Consider the following 17,648-nt stretch of genomic DNA (forward strand, 5'->3'; position numbering starts at 1 on the left):
GAGCAATCGGGTCCCAAACATGGTCAGTTTTCACATAGGAATCAATGCTAAAATTTGATGTCCTGGGGTACCGTTTTTGGGAAGTCAGTACAGGTCGGCCTTAGGTTATTGGGGCTCCAAATTTGCACCATAGGTGCTAAAGAGTCTCCCCTGCAAGTGTGCAAAGTTTTGGCTGGTTTTCACCACGTGGTTCCCCAGAAACAGGAGCTCAATGTCAGTCACTTTGATCACATTTTGCTTCTAGCTGGCCAGAGATCTGTCTGGCATGACCCCCCCACCTCGGCACCCCCCTCAGGGGGGGGGTGCCGAGGTGGGGGGTCCACCCGCAACTCGATGGTACACCAGTATAGAAGGTTTCCCTGTAATGGGAGTTCAAAGTTCAAAAGTTGGTTCAATTGGAGCGCAACTTGAAACGGTCATATTTCCTGAACCATAGATGGTATTGATTCACTTTTTTCGGCTCCATGTAGTCGAGGGTCTTGGGAGTATGCATGCAAAGACTGGGGCCCATGGGACCTAAAACGGGGGAGCAATCGGGTCCCAAACATGGCCAGTTTTCACATAGGAACCAATGCTAAAATTTGATGTCCTTGGGTACCGTTTTTGGGAAGTCAGTACAGGTCGGCCTTAGGTTATTGGGGCTCCAAATTTGCACCATAGGTGCTAAAGAGTCTCCCCTGCAAGTGTGCAAAGTTTTGGCTGGTTTTCACCACGTGGTTCCCCAGACACAGGAGCTCAATGTCAGTCACTTTGATCACATTTTGCTTCTAGCTGGCCAGAGATCTGTCTGGCATGACCCCCCCACCTCGGCACCCCCCCCCTCAGGGGGGAGGGTGCCAAGGTGAGGGGTCCACCCGCAACTCGATGGTACACCAGTATAGAAGGTTTCCCTGTAATGGGAGTTCAAAGTTCAAAAGTTGGTTCAATTGGAGCTCAACTTGAAACGGTCATATTTCCTGAACCATAGATGGTATTGATTCACTTTTTTCGGCTCCATGTAGTCGAGGGTCTTGGGAGTATGCATGCAAAGTTTGGGGCCCATGGGACCTAAAACGGGGGAGCAATCGGGTCCCAAACATGGTCAGTTTTCACATAGGAACCAATGCTAAAATTTGATGTCCTTGGGTACCGTTTTTGGGAAGTCAGTACAGGACGGCCTTAGGTTATTGGGGCTCCAAATTTGCACCATAGGTGCTAAAGAGTCTCCCCTGCAAGTGTGCAAAGTTTTGGCTGGTTTTCACCACGTGGTTCCCCAGACACAGGAGCTCAATGTCAGTCACTTTGATCACATTTTGCTTCTAGCTGGCCAGAGATCTGTCTGGCATGACCCCCCCACCTCGGCACCCCCCCTCAGGGGGGGGGTGCCGAGGTGGGGGGTCCACCCGCAACTCGATGGTACACCAGTATAGAAGGTTTCCCTGTAATGGGAGTTCAAAGTTCAAAAGTTGGTTCAATTGGAGCGCAACTTGAAACGGTCATATTTCCTGAACCATAGATGGTATTGATTCACTTTTTTCGGCTCCATGTAGTCGAGGGTCTTGGGAGTATGCATGCAAAGACTGGGGCCCATGGGACCTAAAACGGGGGAGCAATCGGGTCCCAAACATGGCCAGTTTTCACATAGGAACCAATGCTAAAATTTGATGTCCTTGGGTACCGTTTTTGGGAAGTCAGTACAGGTCGGCCTTAGGTTATTGGGGCTCCAAATTTGCACCATAGGTGCTAAAGAGTCTCCCCTGCAAGTGTGCAAAGTTTTGGCTGGTTTTCACCACGTGGTTCCCCAGACACAGGAGCTCAATGTCAGTCACTTTGATCACATTTTGCTTCTAGCTGGCCAGAGATCTGTCTGGCATGACCCCCCCACCTCGGCACCCCCCCCTCAGGGGGGAGGGTGCCAAGGTGAGGGGTCCACCCGCAACTCGATGGTACACCAGTATAGAAGGTTTCCCTGTAATGGGAGTTCAAAGTTCAAAAGTTGGTTCAATTGGAGCTCAACTTGAAACGGTCATATTTCCTGAACCATAGATGGTATTGATTCACTTTTTTCGGCTCCATGTAGTCGAGGGTCTTGGGAGTATGCATGCAAAGTTTGGGGCCCATGGGACCTAAAACGGGGGAGCAATCGGGTCCCAAACATGGTCAGTTTTCACATAGGAACCAATGCTAAAATTTGATGTCCTTGGGTACCGTTTTTGGGAAGTCAGTACAGGACGGCCTTAGGTTATTGGGGCTCCAAATTTGCACCATAGGTGCTAAAGAGTCTCCCCTGCAAGTGTGCAAAGTTTTGGCTGGTTTTCACCACGTGGTTCCCCAGACACAGGAGCTCAATGTCAGTCACTTTGATCACATTTTGCTTCTAGCTGGCCAGAGATCTGTCTGGCATGACCCCCCCACCTCGGCACCCCCCCCTCAGGGGGGAGGGTGCCAAGGTGGGGGGTCCACCCGCAACTCGATGGTACACCAGTATAGAAGGTTTCCCTGTAATGGGAGTTCAAAGTTCAAAAGTTGGTTCAATTGGAGCTCAACTTGAAACGGTCATATTTCCTGAACCATAGATGGTATTGATTCACTTTTTTCGGCTCCATGTAGTCGAGGGTCTTGGGAGTATGCATGCAAAGTTTGGGGCCCATGGGACCTAAAACGGGGGAGCAATCGGGTCCCAAACATGGTCAGTTTTCACATAGGAACCAATGCTAAAATTTGATGTCCTGGGGTACTGTTTTTGGGAAGTCAGTACAGGTCGGCCTTAGGTTATTGGGGCTCCAAATTTGCACCATAGGTGCTAAAGAGTCTCCCCTGCAAGTGTGCAAAGTTTTGGCTGGTTTTCACCACGTGGTTCCCCAGAAACAGGAGCTCAATGTCAGTCACTTTGATCACATTTTGCTTCTAGCTGGCCAGAGATCTGTCTGGCATGACTCCCCCACCTTGGCACCCCCTCCCCTCAGGAGGGGGTGTCGAGGTGGGGGGTCCACCCGCAACTCGATGGTACACCAGTATAGAAGGTTTCCCTGTAATGGGAGTTCAAAGTTCAAAAGTTGGTTCAATTGGAGCTCAACTTGAAACGGTCATATTTCCTGAACCATAGATGGTATTGATTCACTTTTTTCGGCTCCATGTAGTCGAGGGTCTTGGGAGTATGTATGCAAAGTTTGGGGCCCATGGGACCTAAAACGGGGGAGCAATTGGGTCCCAAACATGGCCAGTTTTCACATAGGAACCAATGCTAAAATTTTATGTCCTGGGGTACCGTTTTTGGGAAGTCAGTACAGGTCGGCCTTAGGTTATTGGGGCTCCAAATTTGCACCATAGGTGCTAAAGAGTCTCCCCTGCAAGTGTGCAAAGTTTTGGCTGGTTTTCACCACGTGGTTCCCCAGAAACAGGAGCTCAATGTCAGTCACTTTGATCACATTTTGCTTCTAGCTGGCCAGAGATCTGTCTGGCATGACCCCCCCACCTCGGCACCCCCCCTCAGGGGAAGGGGTGCCGAGGTGGGGGGTCCACCCGCAACTCGATGGTACACCAGTATAGAAGGTTTCCCTGTAATGGGAGTTCAAAGTTCAAAAGTTGGTTCAATTGGAGCGCAACTTGAAATGGTCATATTTCCTGAACCATAGATGGTATTGATTCACTTTTTTCGGCTCCATGTAGTCGAGGGTCTTGGGAGTATGCATGCAAAGTTTGGGGCCCATGGGACCTAAAACGGGGGAGCAATCGGGTCCCAAACATGGTCAGTTTTCACATAGGAACCAATGCTAAAATTTGATGTCCTGGGGTACTGTTTTTGGGAAGTCAGTACAGGTCGGCCTTAGGTTATTGGGGCTCCAAATTTGCACCATAGGTGCTAAAGAGTCTCCCCTGCAAGTGTGCAAAGTTTTGGCTGGTTTTCACCACGTGGTTCCCCAAAAACAGGAGCTCAATGTCAGTCACTTTGATCACATTTTGCTTCTAGCTGGCCAGAGATCTGTCTGGCATGACCCCCCCACCTTGGCACCCCCTCCCCTCAGGGGGGGGTGTCGAGGTGGGGGGTCCACCCGCAACTCGATGGTACACCAGTATAGAAGGTTTCCCTGTAATGGGAGTTCAAAGTTCAAAAGTTGGTTCAATTGGAGCTCAACTTGAAACGGTCATATTTCCTGAACCATAGATGGTATTGATTCACTTTTTTCGGCTCCATGTAGTCGAGGGTCTTGGGAGTATGCATGCAAAGTTTGGGGCCCATGGGACCTAAAACGGGGGAGCAATCGGGTCCCAAACATGGTCAGTTTTCACATAGGAACCCATGCTAAAATTTGATGTCCTGGGGTACCGTTTTTGGGAAGTCAGTACAGGTCGGCCTTAGGTTATTGGGGCTCCAAATTTGCACCATAGGTGCTAAAGAGTCTCCCCTGCAAGTGTGCAAAGTTTTGGCTGGTTTTCACCACGTGGTTCCCCAGACACAGGAGCTCAATGTCAGTCACTTTGATCACATTTTGCTTCTAGCTGGCCAGAGATCTGTCTGGCATGACCCCCCACCTCGGCACCCCCCCCTCAGAGGGGGGTCCACCCGCAACTCGATGGTACAACAGTATAGAAGGTTTCCCTGTAATGGGAGTTCAAAGTTCAAAAGTTGGTTCAATTGGAGCTCAACTTGAAACGGTCATATTTCCTGAACCATAGATGGTATTGATTCACTTTTTTCGGCTCCATGTAGTCGAGGGTCTTGGGAGTATGCATGCAAAGTTTGGGGCCCATGGGACCTAAAACGGGGGAGCAATCGGGTCCCAAACATGGTCAGTTTTCACATAGGAATCAATGCTAAAATTTGATGTCCTGGGGTACCGTTTTTGGGAAGTCAGTACAGGTCGGCCTTAGGTTATTGGGGCTCCAAATTTGCACCATAGGTGCTAAAGAGTCTCCCCTGCAAGTGTGCAAAGTTTTGGCTGGTTTTCACCACGTGGTTCCCCAGACACAGGAGCTCAATGTCAGTCACTTTGATCACATTTTGCTTCTAGCTGGCCAGAGATCTGTCTGGCATGACCCCCCCACCTCGGCACCCCCCCCCCCTTTGGGGGGGGTGCCGAGGTGGGGGGTCCACCCGCAACTCGATGGTACACCAGTATAGAAGGTTTCCCTGTAATGGGAGTTCAAAGTTCAAAAGTTGGTTCAATTGTCGGTCATATTTCCTGAACCATACATGGTATCGATTCACTTTTTTCGGCTCCATGTAGTCGAGGGTCTTGGGGGTATGCATGCAAAGTTTGGGGCCCATAGGACCTAAAACGGGGGAGCAATCGGGTCCCAAACATGGCCAGTTTTCACATAGGAACCAATGCTAAAATTTGATGTCCTGGGGTACCGTTTTTGGGAAGTCAGTACAGGTCGGCCTTAGGTTATTGGGGCTCCAAATTTGCACCATAGGTGCTAAAGAGTCTCCCCTGCAAGTGTGCAAAGTTTTGGCTGGTTTTCACCACGTGGTTCCCCAGAAACAGGAGCTCAATGTCAGTCACTTTGATCACATTTTGCTTCTAGCTGGCCAGAGATCTGTCTGGCATGACCCCCCCACCTCGGCACCCCCCCTCAGGGGGGGGGGTGCCGAGGTGGGGGGTCCACCCGCAACTCGATGGTACACCAGTATAGAAGGTTTCCCTGTAATGGGAGTTCAAAGTTCAAAAGTTGGTTCAATTGGAGCGCAACTTGAAACGGTCATATTTCCTGAACCATAGATGGTATTGATTCACTTTTTTCAGCTCCATGTAGTCGAGGGTCTTGGGAGTATGCATGCAAAGTTTGGGGCCCATGGGACCTAAAACGGGGGAGCAATCGGGTCCCAAACATGGTCAGTTTTCACATAGGAATCAATGCTAAAATTTGATGTCCTGGGGTACCGTTTTTGGGAAGTCAGTACAGGTCGGCCTTAGGTTATTGGGGCTCCAAATTTGCACCATAGGTGCTAAAGAGTCTCCCCTGCAAGTGTGCAAAGTTTTGGCTGGTTTTCACCACGTGGTTCCCCAGAAACAGGAGCTCAATGTCAGTCACTTTGATCACATTTTGCTTCTAGCTGGCCAGAGATCTGTCTGGCATGACCCCCCCACCTCGGCACCCCCCCTCAGGGGGGGGGGGTGCCGAGGTGGGGGGTCCACCCGCAACTCGATGGTACACCAGTATAGAAGGTTTCCCTGTAATGGGAGTTCAAAGTTCAAAAGTTGGTTCAATTGGAGCGCAACTTGAAACGGTCATATTTCCTGAACCATAGATGGTATTGATTCACTTTTTTCGGCTCCATGTAGTCGAGGGTCTTGGGAGTATGCATGCAAAGACTGGGGCCCATGGGACCTAAAACGGGGGAGCAATCGGGTCCCAAACATGGTCAGTTTTCACATAGGAATCAATGCTAAAATTTGATGTCCTGGGGTACCGTTTTTGGGAAGTCAGTACAGGTCGGCCTTAGGTTATTGGGGCTCCAAATTTGCACCATAGGTGCTAAAGAGTCTCCCCTGCAAGTGTGCAAAGTTTTGGCTGGTTTTCACCACGTGGTTCCCCAGACACAGGAGCTCAATGTCAGTCACTTTGATCACATTTTGCTTCTAGCTGGCCAGAGATCTGTCTGGCATGACCCCCCCACCTCGGCACCCCCCCTCAGGGGGGGGGTGCCGAGGTGGGGGGTCCACCCGCAACTCGATGGTACACCAGTATAGAAGGTTTCCCTGTAATGGGAGTTCAAAGTTCAAAAGTTGGTTCAATTGGAGCGCAACTTGAAACGGTCATATTTCCTGAACCATAGATGGTATTGATTCACTTTTTTCGGCTCCATGTAGTCGAGGGTCTTGGGAGTATGCATGCAAAGACTGGGGCCCATGGGACCTAAAACGGGGGAGCAATCGGGTCCCAAACATGGCCAGTTTTCACATAGGAACCAATGCTAAAATTTGATGTCCTTGGGTACCGTTTTTGGGAAGTCAGTACAGGTCGGCCTTAGGTTATTGGGGCTCCAAATTTGCACCATAGGTGCTAAAGAGTCTCCCCTGCAAGTGTGCAAAGTTTTGGCTGGTTTTCACCACGTGGTTCCCCAGACACAGGAGCTCAATGTCAGTCACTTTGATCACATTTTGCTTCTAGCTGGCCAGAGATCTGTCTGGCATGACCCCCCCACCTCGGCACCCCCCCCCTCAGGGGGGAGGGTGCCAAGGTGAGGGGTCCACCCGCAACTCGATGGTACACCAGTATAGAAGGTTTCCCTGTAATGGGAGTTCAAAGTTCAAAAGTTGGTTCAATTGGAGCTCAACTTGAAACGGTCATATTTCCTGAACCATAGATGGTATTGATTCACTTTTTTCGGCTCCATGTAGTCGAGGGTCTTGGGAGTATGCATGCAAAGTTTGGGGCCCATGGGACCTAAAACGGGGGAGCAATCGGGTCCCAAACATGGTCAGTTTTCACATAGGAACCAATGCTAAAATTTGATGTCCTTGGGTACCGTTTTTGGGAAGTCAGTACAGGACGGCCTTAGGTTATTGGGGCTCCAAATTTGCACCATAGGTGCTAAAGAGTCTCCCCTGCAAGTGTGCAAAGTTTTGGCTGGTTTTCACCACGTGGTTCCCCAGACACAGGAGCTCAATGTCAGTCACTTTGATCACATTTTGCTTCTAGCTGGCCAGAGATCTGTCTGGCATGACCCCCCCACCTCGGCACCCCCCCCTCAGGGGGGAGGGTGCCAAGGTGGGGGGTCCACCCGCAACTCGATGGTACACCAGTATAGAAGGTTTCCCTGTAATGGGAGTTCAAAGTTCAAAAGTTGGTTCAATTGGAGCTCAACTTGAAACGGTCATATTTCCTGAACCATAGATGGTATTGATTCACTTTTTTCGGCTCCATGTAGTCGAGGGTCTTGGGAGTATGCATGCAAAGTTTGGGGCCCATGGGACCTAAAACGGGGGAGCAATCGGGTCCCAAACATGGTCAGTTTTCACATAGGAACCAATGCTAAAATTTGATGTCCTGGGGTACTGTTTTTGGGAAGTCAGTACAGGTCGGCCTTAGGTTATTGGGGCTCCAAATTTGCACCATAGGTGCTAAAGAGTCTCCCCTGCAAGTGTGCAAAGTTTTGGCTGGTTTTCACCACGTGGTTCCCCAGAAACAGGAGCTCAATGTCAGTCACTTTGATCACATTTTGCTTCTAGCTGGCCAGAGATCTGTCTGGCATGACTCCCCCACCTTGGCACCCCCTCCCCTCAGGAGGGGGTGTCGAGGTGGGGGGTCCACCCGCAACTCGATGGTACACCAGTATAGAAGGTTTCCCTGTAATGGGAGTTCAAAGTTCAAAAGTTGGTTCAATTGGAGCTCAACTTGAAACGGTCATATTTCCTGAACCATAGATGGTATTGATTCACTTTTTTCGGCTCCATGTAGTCGAGGGTCTTGGGAGTATGTATGCAAAGTTTGGGGCCCATGGGACCTAAAACGGGGGAGCAATTGGGTCCCAAACATGGCCAGTTTTCACATAGGAACCAATGCTAAAATTTTATGTCCTGGGGTACCGTTTTTGGGAAGTCAGTACAGGTCGGCCTTAGGTTATTGGGGCTCCAAATTTGCACCATAGGTGCTAAAGAGTCTCCCCTGCAAGTGTGCAAAGTTTTGGCTGGTTTTCACCACGTGGTTCCCCAGAAACAGGAGCTCAATGTCAGTCACTTTGATCACATTTTGCTTCTAGCTGGCCAGAGATCTGTCTGGCATGACCCCCCCACCTCGGCACCCCCCCTCAGGGGAAGGGGTGCCGAGGTGGGGGGTCCACCCGCAACTCGATGGTACACCAGTATAGAAGGTTTCCCTGTAATGGGAGTTCAAAGTTCAAAAGTTGGTTCAATTGGAGCGCAACTTGAAATGGTCATATTTCCTGAACCATAGATGGTATTGATTCACTTTTTTCGGCTCCATGTAGTCGAGGGTCTTGGGAGTATGCATGCAAAGTTTGGGGCCCATGGGACCTAAAACGGGGGAGCAATCGGGTCCCAAACATGGTCAGTTTTCACATAGGAACCAATGCTAAAATTTGATGTCCTGGGGTACTGTTTTTGGGAAGTCAGTACAGGTCGGCCTTAGGTTATTGGGGCTCCAAATTTGCACCATAGGTGCTAAAGAGTCTCCCCTGCAAGTGTGCAAAGTTTTGGCTGGTTTTCACCACGTGGTTCCCCAAAAACAGGAGCTCAATGTCAGTCACTTTGATCACATTTTGCTTCTAGCTGGCCAGAGATCTGTCTGGCATGACCCCCCCACCTTGGCACCCCCTCCCCTCAGGGGGGGGTGTCGAGGTGGGGGGTCCACCCGCAACTCGATGGTACACCAGTATAGAAGGTTTCCCTGTAATGGGAGTTCAAAGTTCAAAAGTTGGTTCAATTGGAGCTCAACTTGAAACGGTCATATTTCCTGAACCATAGATGGTATTGATTCACTTTTTTCGGCTCCATGTAGTCGAGGGTCTTGGGAGTATGCATGCAAAGTTTGGGGCCCATGGGACCTAAAACGGGGGAGCAATCGGGTCCCAAACATGGTCAGTTTTCACATAGGAACCCATGCTAAAATTTGATGTCCTGGGGTACCGTTTTTGGGAAGTCAGTACAGGTCGGCCTTAGGTTATTGGGGCTCCAAATTTGCACCATAGGTGCTAAAGAGTCTCCCCTGCAAGTGTGCAAAGTTTTGGCTGGTTTTCACCACGTGGTTCCCCAGACACAGGAGCTCAATGTCAGTCACTTTGATCACATTTTGCTTCTAGCTGGCCAGAGATCTGTCTGGCATGACCCCCCACCTCGGCACCCCCCCCTCAGAGGGGGGTCCACCCGCAACTCGATGGTACAACAGTATAGAAGGTTTCCCTGTAATGGGAGTTCAAAGTTCAAAAGTTGGTTCAATTGGAGCTCAACTTGAAACGGTCATATTTCCTGAACCATAGATGGTATTGATTCACTTTTTTCGGCTCCATGTAGTCGAGGGTCTTGGGAGTATGCATGCAAAGTTTGGGGCCCATGGGACCTAAAACGGGGGAGCAATCGGGTCCCAAACATGGTCAGTTTTCACATAGGAATCAATGCTAAAATTTGATGTCCTGGGGTACCGTTTTTGGGAAGTCAGTACAGGTCGGCCTTAGGTTATTGGGGCTCCAAATTTGCACCATAGGTGCTAAAGAGTCTCCCCTGCAAGTGTGCAAAGTTTTGGCTGGTTTTCACCACGTGGTTCCCCAGACACAGGAGCTCAATGTCAGTCACTTTGATCACATTTTGCTTCTAGCTGGCCAGAGATCTGTCTGGCATGACCCCCCCACCTCGGCACCCCCCCCCCCTTTGGGGGGGGTGCCGAGGTGGGGGGTCCACCCGCAACTCGATGGTACACCAGTATAGAAGGTTTCCCTGTAATGGGAGTTCAAAGTTCAAAAGTTGGTTCAATTGTCGGTCATATTTCCTGAACCATACATGGTATCGATTCACTTTTTTCGGCTCCATGTAGTCGAGGGTCTTGGGGGTATGCATGCAAAGTTTGGGGCCCATAGGACCTAAAACGGGGGAGCAATCGGGTCCCAAACATGGCCAGTTTTCACATAGGAACCAATGCTAAAATTTGATGTCCTGGGGTACCGTTTTTGGGAAGTCAGTACAGGTCGGCCTTAGGTTATTGGGGCTCCAAATTTGCACCATAGGTGCTAAAGAGTCTCCCCTGCAAGTGTGCAAAGTTTTGGCTGGTTTTCACCACGTGGTTCCCCAGAAACAGGAGCTCAATGTCAGTCACTTTGATCACATTTTGCTTCTAGCTGGCCAGAGATCTGTCTGGCATGACCCCCCCACCTCGGCACCCCCCCTCAGGGGGGGGGGTGCCGAGGTGGGGGGTCCACCCGCAACTCGATGGTACACCAGTATAGAAGGTTTCCCTGTAATGGGAGTTCAAAGTTCAAAAGTTGGTTCAATTGGAGCGCAACTTGAAACGGTCATATTTCCTGAACCATAGATGGTATTGATTCACTTTTTTCAGCTCCATGTAGTCGAGGGTCTTGGGAGTATGCATGCAAAGTTTGGGGCCCATGGGACCTAAAACGGGGGAGCAATCGGGTCCCAAACATGGTCAGTTTTCACATAGGAATCAATGCTAAAATTTGATGTCCTGGGGTACCGTTTTTGGGAAGTCAGTACAGGTCGGCCTTAGGTTATTGGGGCTCCAAATTTGCACCATAGGTGCTAAAGAGTCTCCCCTGCAAGTGTGCAAAGTTTTGGCTGGTTTTCACCACGTGGTTCCCCAGAAACAGGAGCTCAATGTCAGTCACTTTGATCACATTTTGCTTCTAGCTGGCCAGAGATCTGTCTGGCATGACCCCCCCACCTCGGCACCCCCCCTCAGGGGGGGGGGGTGCCGAGGTGGGGGGTCCACCCGCAACTCGATGGTACACCAGTATAGAAGGTTTCCCTGTAATGGGAGTTCAAAGTTCAAAAGTTGGTTCAATTGGAGCGCAACTTGAAACGGTCATATTTCCTGAACCATAGATGGTATTGATTCACTTTTTTCGGCTCCATGTAGTCGAGGGTCTTGGGAGTATGCATGCAAAGACTGGGGCCCATGGGACCTAAAACGGGGGAGCAATCGGGTCCCAAACATGGCCAGTTTTCACATAGGAACCAATGCTAAAATTTGATGTCCTTGGGTACCGTTTTTGGGAAGTCAGTACAGGTCGGCCTTAGGTTATTGGGGCTCCAAATTTGCACCATAGGTGCTAAAGAGTCTCCCCTGCAAGTGTGCAAAGTTTTGGCTGGTTTTCACCACGTGGTTCCCCAGACACAGGAGCTCAATGTCAGTCACTTTGATCACATTTTGCTTCTAGCTGGCCAGAGATCTGTCTGGCATGACCCCCCCACCTCGGCACCCCCCCTCTCAGGGGGGAGGGTGCCAAGGTGAGGGGTCCACCCGCAACTCGATGGTACACCAGTATAGAAGGTTTCCCTGTAATGGGAGTTCAAAGTTCAAAAGTTGGTTCAATTGGAGCTCAACTTGAAACGGTCATATTTCCTGAACCATAGATGGTATTGATTCACTTTTTTCAGCTCCATGTAGTCGAGGGTCTTGGGAGTATGCATACAAAGTTTGGGGCCCATGGGACCTAAAACGGGGGAGCAATCGGGTCCCAAACATGGTCAGTTTTCACATAGGAATCAATGCTAAAATTTGATGTCCTGGGGTACCGTTTTTGGGAAGTCAGTACAGGTCGGCCTTAGGTTATTGGGGCTCCAAATTTGCACCATAGGTGCTAAAGAGTCTCCCCTGCAAGTGTGCAAAGTTTTGGCTGGTTTTCACCACGTGGTTCCCCAGAAACAGGAGCTCAATGTCAGTCACTTTGATCACATTTTGCTTCTAGCTGGCCAGAGATCTGTCTGGCATGACCCCCCCACCTCGGCACCCCCCCTCAGGGGGGGGGGGGTGCCGAGGTGGGGGGTCCACCCGCAACTCGATGGTACACCAGTATAGAAGGTTTCCCTGTAATGGGAGTTCAAAGTTCAAAAGTTGGTTCAATTGGAGCGCAACTTGAAACGGTCATATTTCCTGAACCATAGATGGTATTGATTCACTTTTTTCGGCTCCATGTAGTCGAGGGTCTTGGGAGTATGCATGCAAAGACTGGGGCCCATGGGACCTAAAACGGGGGAGCAATCGGGTCCCAAACATGGCCAGTTTTCACATAGGAACCAATGCTAAAATTTGATGTCCTTGGGTACCGTTTTTGGGATGTCAGTACAGGTCGGCCTTAGGTTATTGGGGCTCCAAATTTGCACAATAGGTGCTAAAGAGTCTCCCCTGCAAGTGTGCAAAGTTTTGGCTGGTTTTCACCACGTGGTTCCCCAGACACAGGAGCTCAATGTCAGTCACTTTGATCACATTTTGCTTCTAGCTGGCCAGAGATCTGTCTGGCATGACCCCCCCACCTCGGCACCCCCCCCTCTCAGGGGGGAGGGTGCCAAGGTGAGGGGTCCACCCGCAACTCGATGGTACACCAGTATAGAAGGTTTCCCTGTAATGGGAGTTCAAAGTTCAAAAGTTGGTTCAATTGGAGCTCAACTTGAAACGGTCATATTTCCTGAACCATAGATGGTATTGATTCACTTTTTTCAGCTCCATGTAGTCGAGGGTCTTGGGAGTATGCATGCAAAGTTTGGGGCCCATGGGACCTAAAACGGGGGAGCAATCGGGTCCCAAACATGGTCAGTTTTCACATAGGAATCAATGCTAAAATTTGATGTCCTGGGGTACCGTTTTTGGGAAGTCAGTACAGGTCGGCCTTAGGTTATTGGGGCTCCAAATTTGCACCATAGGTGCTAAAGAGTCTCCCCTGCAAGTGTGCAAAGTTTTGGCTGGTTTTCACCACGTGGTTCCCCAGAAACAGGAGCTCAATGTCAGTCACTTTGATCACATTTTGCTTCTAGCTGGCCATAGATCTGTCTGGCATGACCCCCCCACCTCGGCACCCCCCCTCAGGGGGGGGGGTGCCGAGGTGGGGGGTCCACCCGCAACTCGATGGTACACCAGTATAGAAGGTTTCCCTGTAATGGGAGTTCAAAGTTCAAAAGTTGGTTCAATTGGAGCGCAACTTGAAACGGTCATATTTCCTGAACCATAGATGGTATTGATTCACTTTTTTCGGCTCCATGTAGTCGAGGGTCTTGGGAGTATGCATGCAAAGACTGGGGCCCATGGGACCTAAAACGGGGGAGCAATCGGGTCCCAAACATGGCCAGTTTTCACATAGGAACCAATGCTAAAATTTGATGTCCTTGGGTACCGTTTTTGGGAAGTCAGTACAGGTCGGCCTTAGGTTATTGGGGCTCCAAATTTGCACCATAGGTGCTAAAGAGTCTCCCCTGCAAGTGTGCAAAGTTTTGGCTGGTTTTCACCACGTGGTTCCCCAGACACAGGAGCTCAATGTCAGTCACTTTGATCACATTTAGCTTCTAGCTGGCCAGAGATCTGTCTGGCATGACCCCCCCACCTCGGCACCCCCCCCCCTCAGGGGGGAGGGTGCCAAGGTGAGGGGTCCACCCGCAACTCGATGGTACACCAGTATAGAAGGTTTCCCTGTAATGGGAGTTCAAAGTTCAAAAGTTGGTTCAATTGGAGCTCAACTTGAAACGGTCATATTTCCTGAACCATAGATGGTATTGATTCACTTTTTTCGGCTCCATGTAGTCGAGGGTCTTGGGAGTATGCATGCAAAGTTTGGGGCCCATGGGACCTAAAACGGGGGAGCAATCGGGTCCCAAACATGGTCAGTTTTCACATAGGAACCAATGCTAAAATTTGATGTCCTGGGGTACTGTTTTTGGGAAGTCAGTACAGGTCGGCCTTAGGTTATTGGGGCTCCAAATTTGCACCATAGGTGCTAAAGAGTCTCCCCTGCAAGTGTGCAAAGTTTTGGCTGGTTTTCACCACGTGGTTCCCCAGAAACAGGAGCTCAATGTCAGTCACTTTGATCACATTTTGCTTCTAGCTGGCCAGAGATCTGTCTGGCATGACCCCCCCACCTCGGCACCCCCCCTCAGGGGGGGGGGGGTGCCGAGGTGGGGGGTCCACCCGCAACTCGATGGTACACCAGTATAGAAGGTTTCCCTGTAATGGGAGTTCAAAGTTCAAAAGTTGGTTCAATTGGAGCGCAACTTGAAATGGTCATATTTCCTGAACCATAGATGGTATTGATTCACTTTTTTCGGCTCCATGTAGTCGAGGGTCTTGGGAGTATGCATGCAAAGACTGGGGCCCATGGGACCTAAAACGGGGGAGCAATCGGGTCCCAAACATGGCCAGTTTTCACATAGGAACCAATGCTAAAATTTGATGTCCTTGGGTACCGTTTTTGGGAAGTCAGTACAGGACGGCCTTAGGTTATTGGGGCTCCAAATTTGCACCATAGGTGCTAAAGAGTCTCCCCTGCAAGTGTGCAAAGTTTTGGCTGGTTTTCACCACGTGGTTCCCCAGACACAGGAGCTCAATGTCAGTCACTTTGATCACATTTTGCTTCTAGCTGGCCAGAGATCTGTCTGGCATGACCCCCCCACCTCGGCACCCCCCCCTCAGGGGGGAGGGTGCCAAGGTGGGGGGTCCACCCGCAACTCGATGGTACACCAGTATAGAAGGTTTCCCTGTAATGGGAGTTCAAAGTTCAAAAGTTGGTTCAATTGGAGCTCAACTTGAAACGGTCATATTTCCTGAACCATAGATGGTATTGATTCACTTTTTTCGGCTCCATGTAGTCGAGGGTCTTGGGAGTATGCATGCAAAGTTTGGGGCCCATGGGACCTAAAACGGGGGAGCAATCGGGTCCCAAACATGGTCAGTTTTCACATAGGAACCAATGCTAAAATTTGATGTCCTGGGGTACTGTTTTTGGGAAGTCAGTACAGGTCGGCCTTAGGTTATTGGGGCTCCAAATTTGCACCATAGGTGCTAAAGAGTCTCCCCTGCAAGTGTGCAAAGTTTTGGCTGGTTTTCACCACGTGGTTCCCCAGAAACAGGAGCTCAATGTCAGTCACTTTGATCACATTTTGCTTCTAGCTGGCCAGAGATCTGTCTGGCATGACCCCCCCACCTTGGCACCCCCTCCCCTCAGGGGGGGGTGTCGAGGTGGGGGGTCCACCCGCAACTCGATGGTACACCAGTATAGAAGGTTTCCCTGTAATGGGAGTTCAAAGTTCAAAAGTTGGTTCAATTGGAGCTCAACTTGAAACGGTCATATTTCCTGAACCATAGATGGTATTGATTCACTTTTTTCGGCTCCATGTAGTCGAGGGTCTTGGGAGTATGTATGCAAAGTTTGGGGCCCATAGGACCTAAAACGGGGGAGCAATTGGGTCCCAAACATGGCCAGTTTTCACATAGGAACCAATGCTAAAATTTTATGTCCTGGGGTACCGTTTTTGGGAAGTCAGTACAGGTCGGCCTTAGGTTATTGGGGCTCCAAATTTGCACCATATGTGCTAAAGAGTCTCCCCTGCAAGTGTGTAAAGTTTTGGCTGGTTTTCACCACGTGGTTCCCCAGAAACAGGAGCTCAATGTCAGTCACTTTGATCACATTTTGCTTCTAGCTGGCCAGAGATCTGTCTGGCATGACCCCCCCACCTCGGCACCCCCCCTCAGGGGAAGGGGTGCCGAGGTGGGGGGTCCACCCGCAACTCGATGGTACACCAGTATAGAAGGTTTCCCTGTAATGGGAGTTCAAAGTTCAAAAGTTGGTTCAATTGGAGCTCAACTTGAAACGGTCATATTTCCTGAACCATAGATGGTATTGATTCACTTTTTTCGGCTCCATGTAGTCGAGGGTCTTGGGAGTATGCATGCAAAGTTTGGGGCCCATGGGACCTAAAACGGGGGAGCAATCGGGTCCCAAACATGGTCAGTTTTCACATAGGAACCAATGCTAAAATTTGATGTCCTGGGGTACTGTTTTTGGGAAGTCAGTACAGGTCGGCCTTAGGTTATTGGGGCTCCAAATTTGCACCATAGGTGCTAAAGAGTCTCCCCTGCAAGTGTGCAAAGTTTTGGCTGGTTTTCACCACGTGGTTCCCCAGAAACAGGAGCTCAATGTCAGTCACTTTGATCACATTTTGCTTCTAGCTGGCCAGAGATCTGTCTGGCATGACTCCCCCACCTTGGCACCCCCTCCCCTCAGGAGGGGGTGTCGAGGTGGGGGGTCCACCCGCAACTCGATGGTACACCAGTATAGAAGGTTTCCCTGTAATGGGAGTTCAAAGTTCAAAAGTTGGTTCAATTGGAGCTCAACTTGAAACGGTCATATTTCCTGAACCATAGATGGTATTGATTCACTTTTTTCGGCTCCATGTAGTCGAGGGTCTTGGGAGTATGTATGCAAAGTTTGGGGCCCATGGGACCTAAAACGGGGGAGCAATTGGGTCCCAAACATGGCCAGTTTTCACATAGGAACCAATGCTAAAATTTTATGTCCTGGGGTACCGTTTTTGGGAAGTCAGTACAGGTCGGCCTTAGGTTATTGGGGCTCCAAATTTGCACCATAGGTGCTAAAGAGTCTCCCCTGCAAGTGTGCAAAGTTTTGGCTGGTTTTCACCACGTGGTTCCCCAGAAACAGGAGCTCAATGTCAGTCACTTTGATCACATTTTGCTTCTAGCTGGCCAGAGATCTGTCTGGCATGACCCCCCCACCTCGGCACCCCCCCTCAGGGGAAGGGGTGCCGAGGTGGGGGGTCCACCCGCAACTCGATGGTACACCAGTATAGAAGGTTTCCCTGTAATGGGAGTTCAAAGTTCAAAAGTTGGTTCAATTGGAGCGCAACTTGAAATGGTCATATTTCCTGAACCATAGATGGTATTGATTCACTTTTTTCGGCTCCATGTAGTCGAGGGTCTTGGGAGTATGCATGCAAAGTTTGGGGCCCATGGGACCTAAAACGGGGGAGCAATCGGGTCCCAAACATGGTCAGTTTTCACATAGGAACCAATGCTAAAATTTGATGTCCTGGGGTACTGTTTTTGGGAAGTCAGTACAGGTCGGCCTTAGGTTATTGGGGCTCCAAATTTGCACCATAGGTGCTAAAGAGTCTCCCCTGCAAGTGTGCAAAGTTTTGGCTGGTTTTCACCACGTGGTTCCCCAAAAACAGGAGCTCAATGTCAGTCACTTT

Source organism: Lithobates pipiens, unplaced genomic scaffold, assembly GCF_037356315.1.
Source record: "Lithobates pipiens isolate NorthernLeopardFrog02 unplaced genomic scaffold, aLitPip1_a1.2 Scaffold_25, whole genome shotgun sequence".
NCBI lineage: Eukaryota > Metazoa > Chordata > Amphibia > Anura > Ranidae > Lithobates > Lithobates pipiens.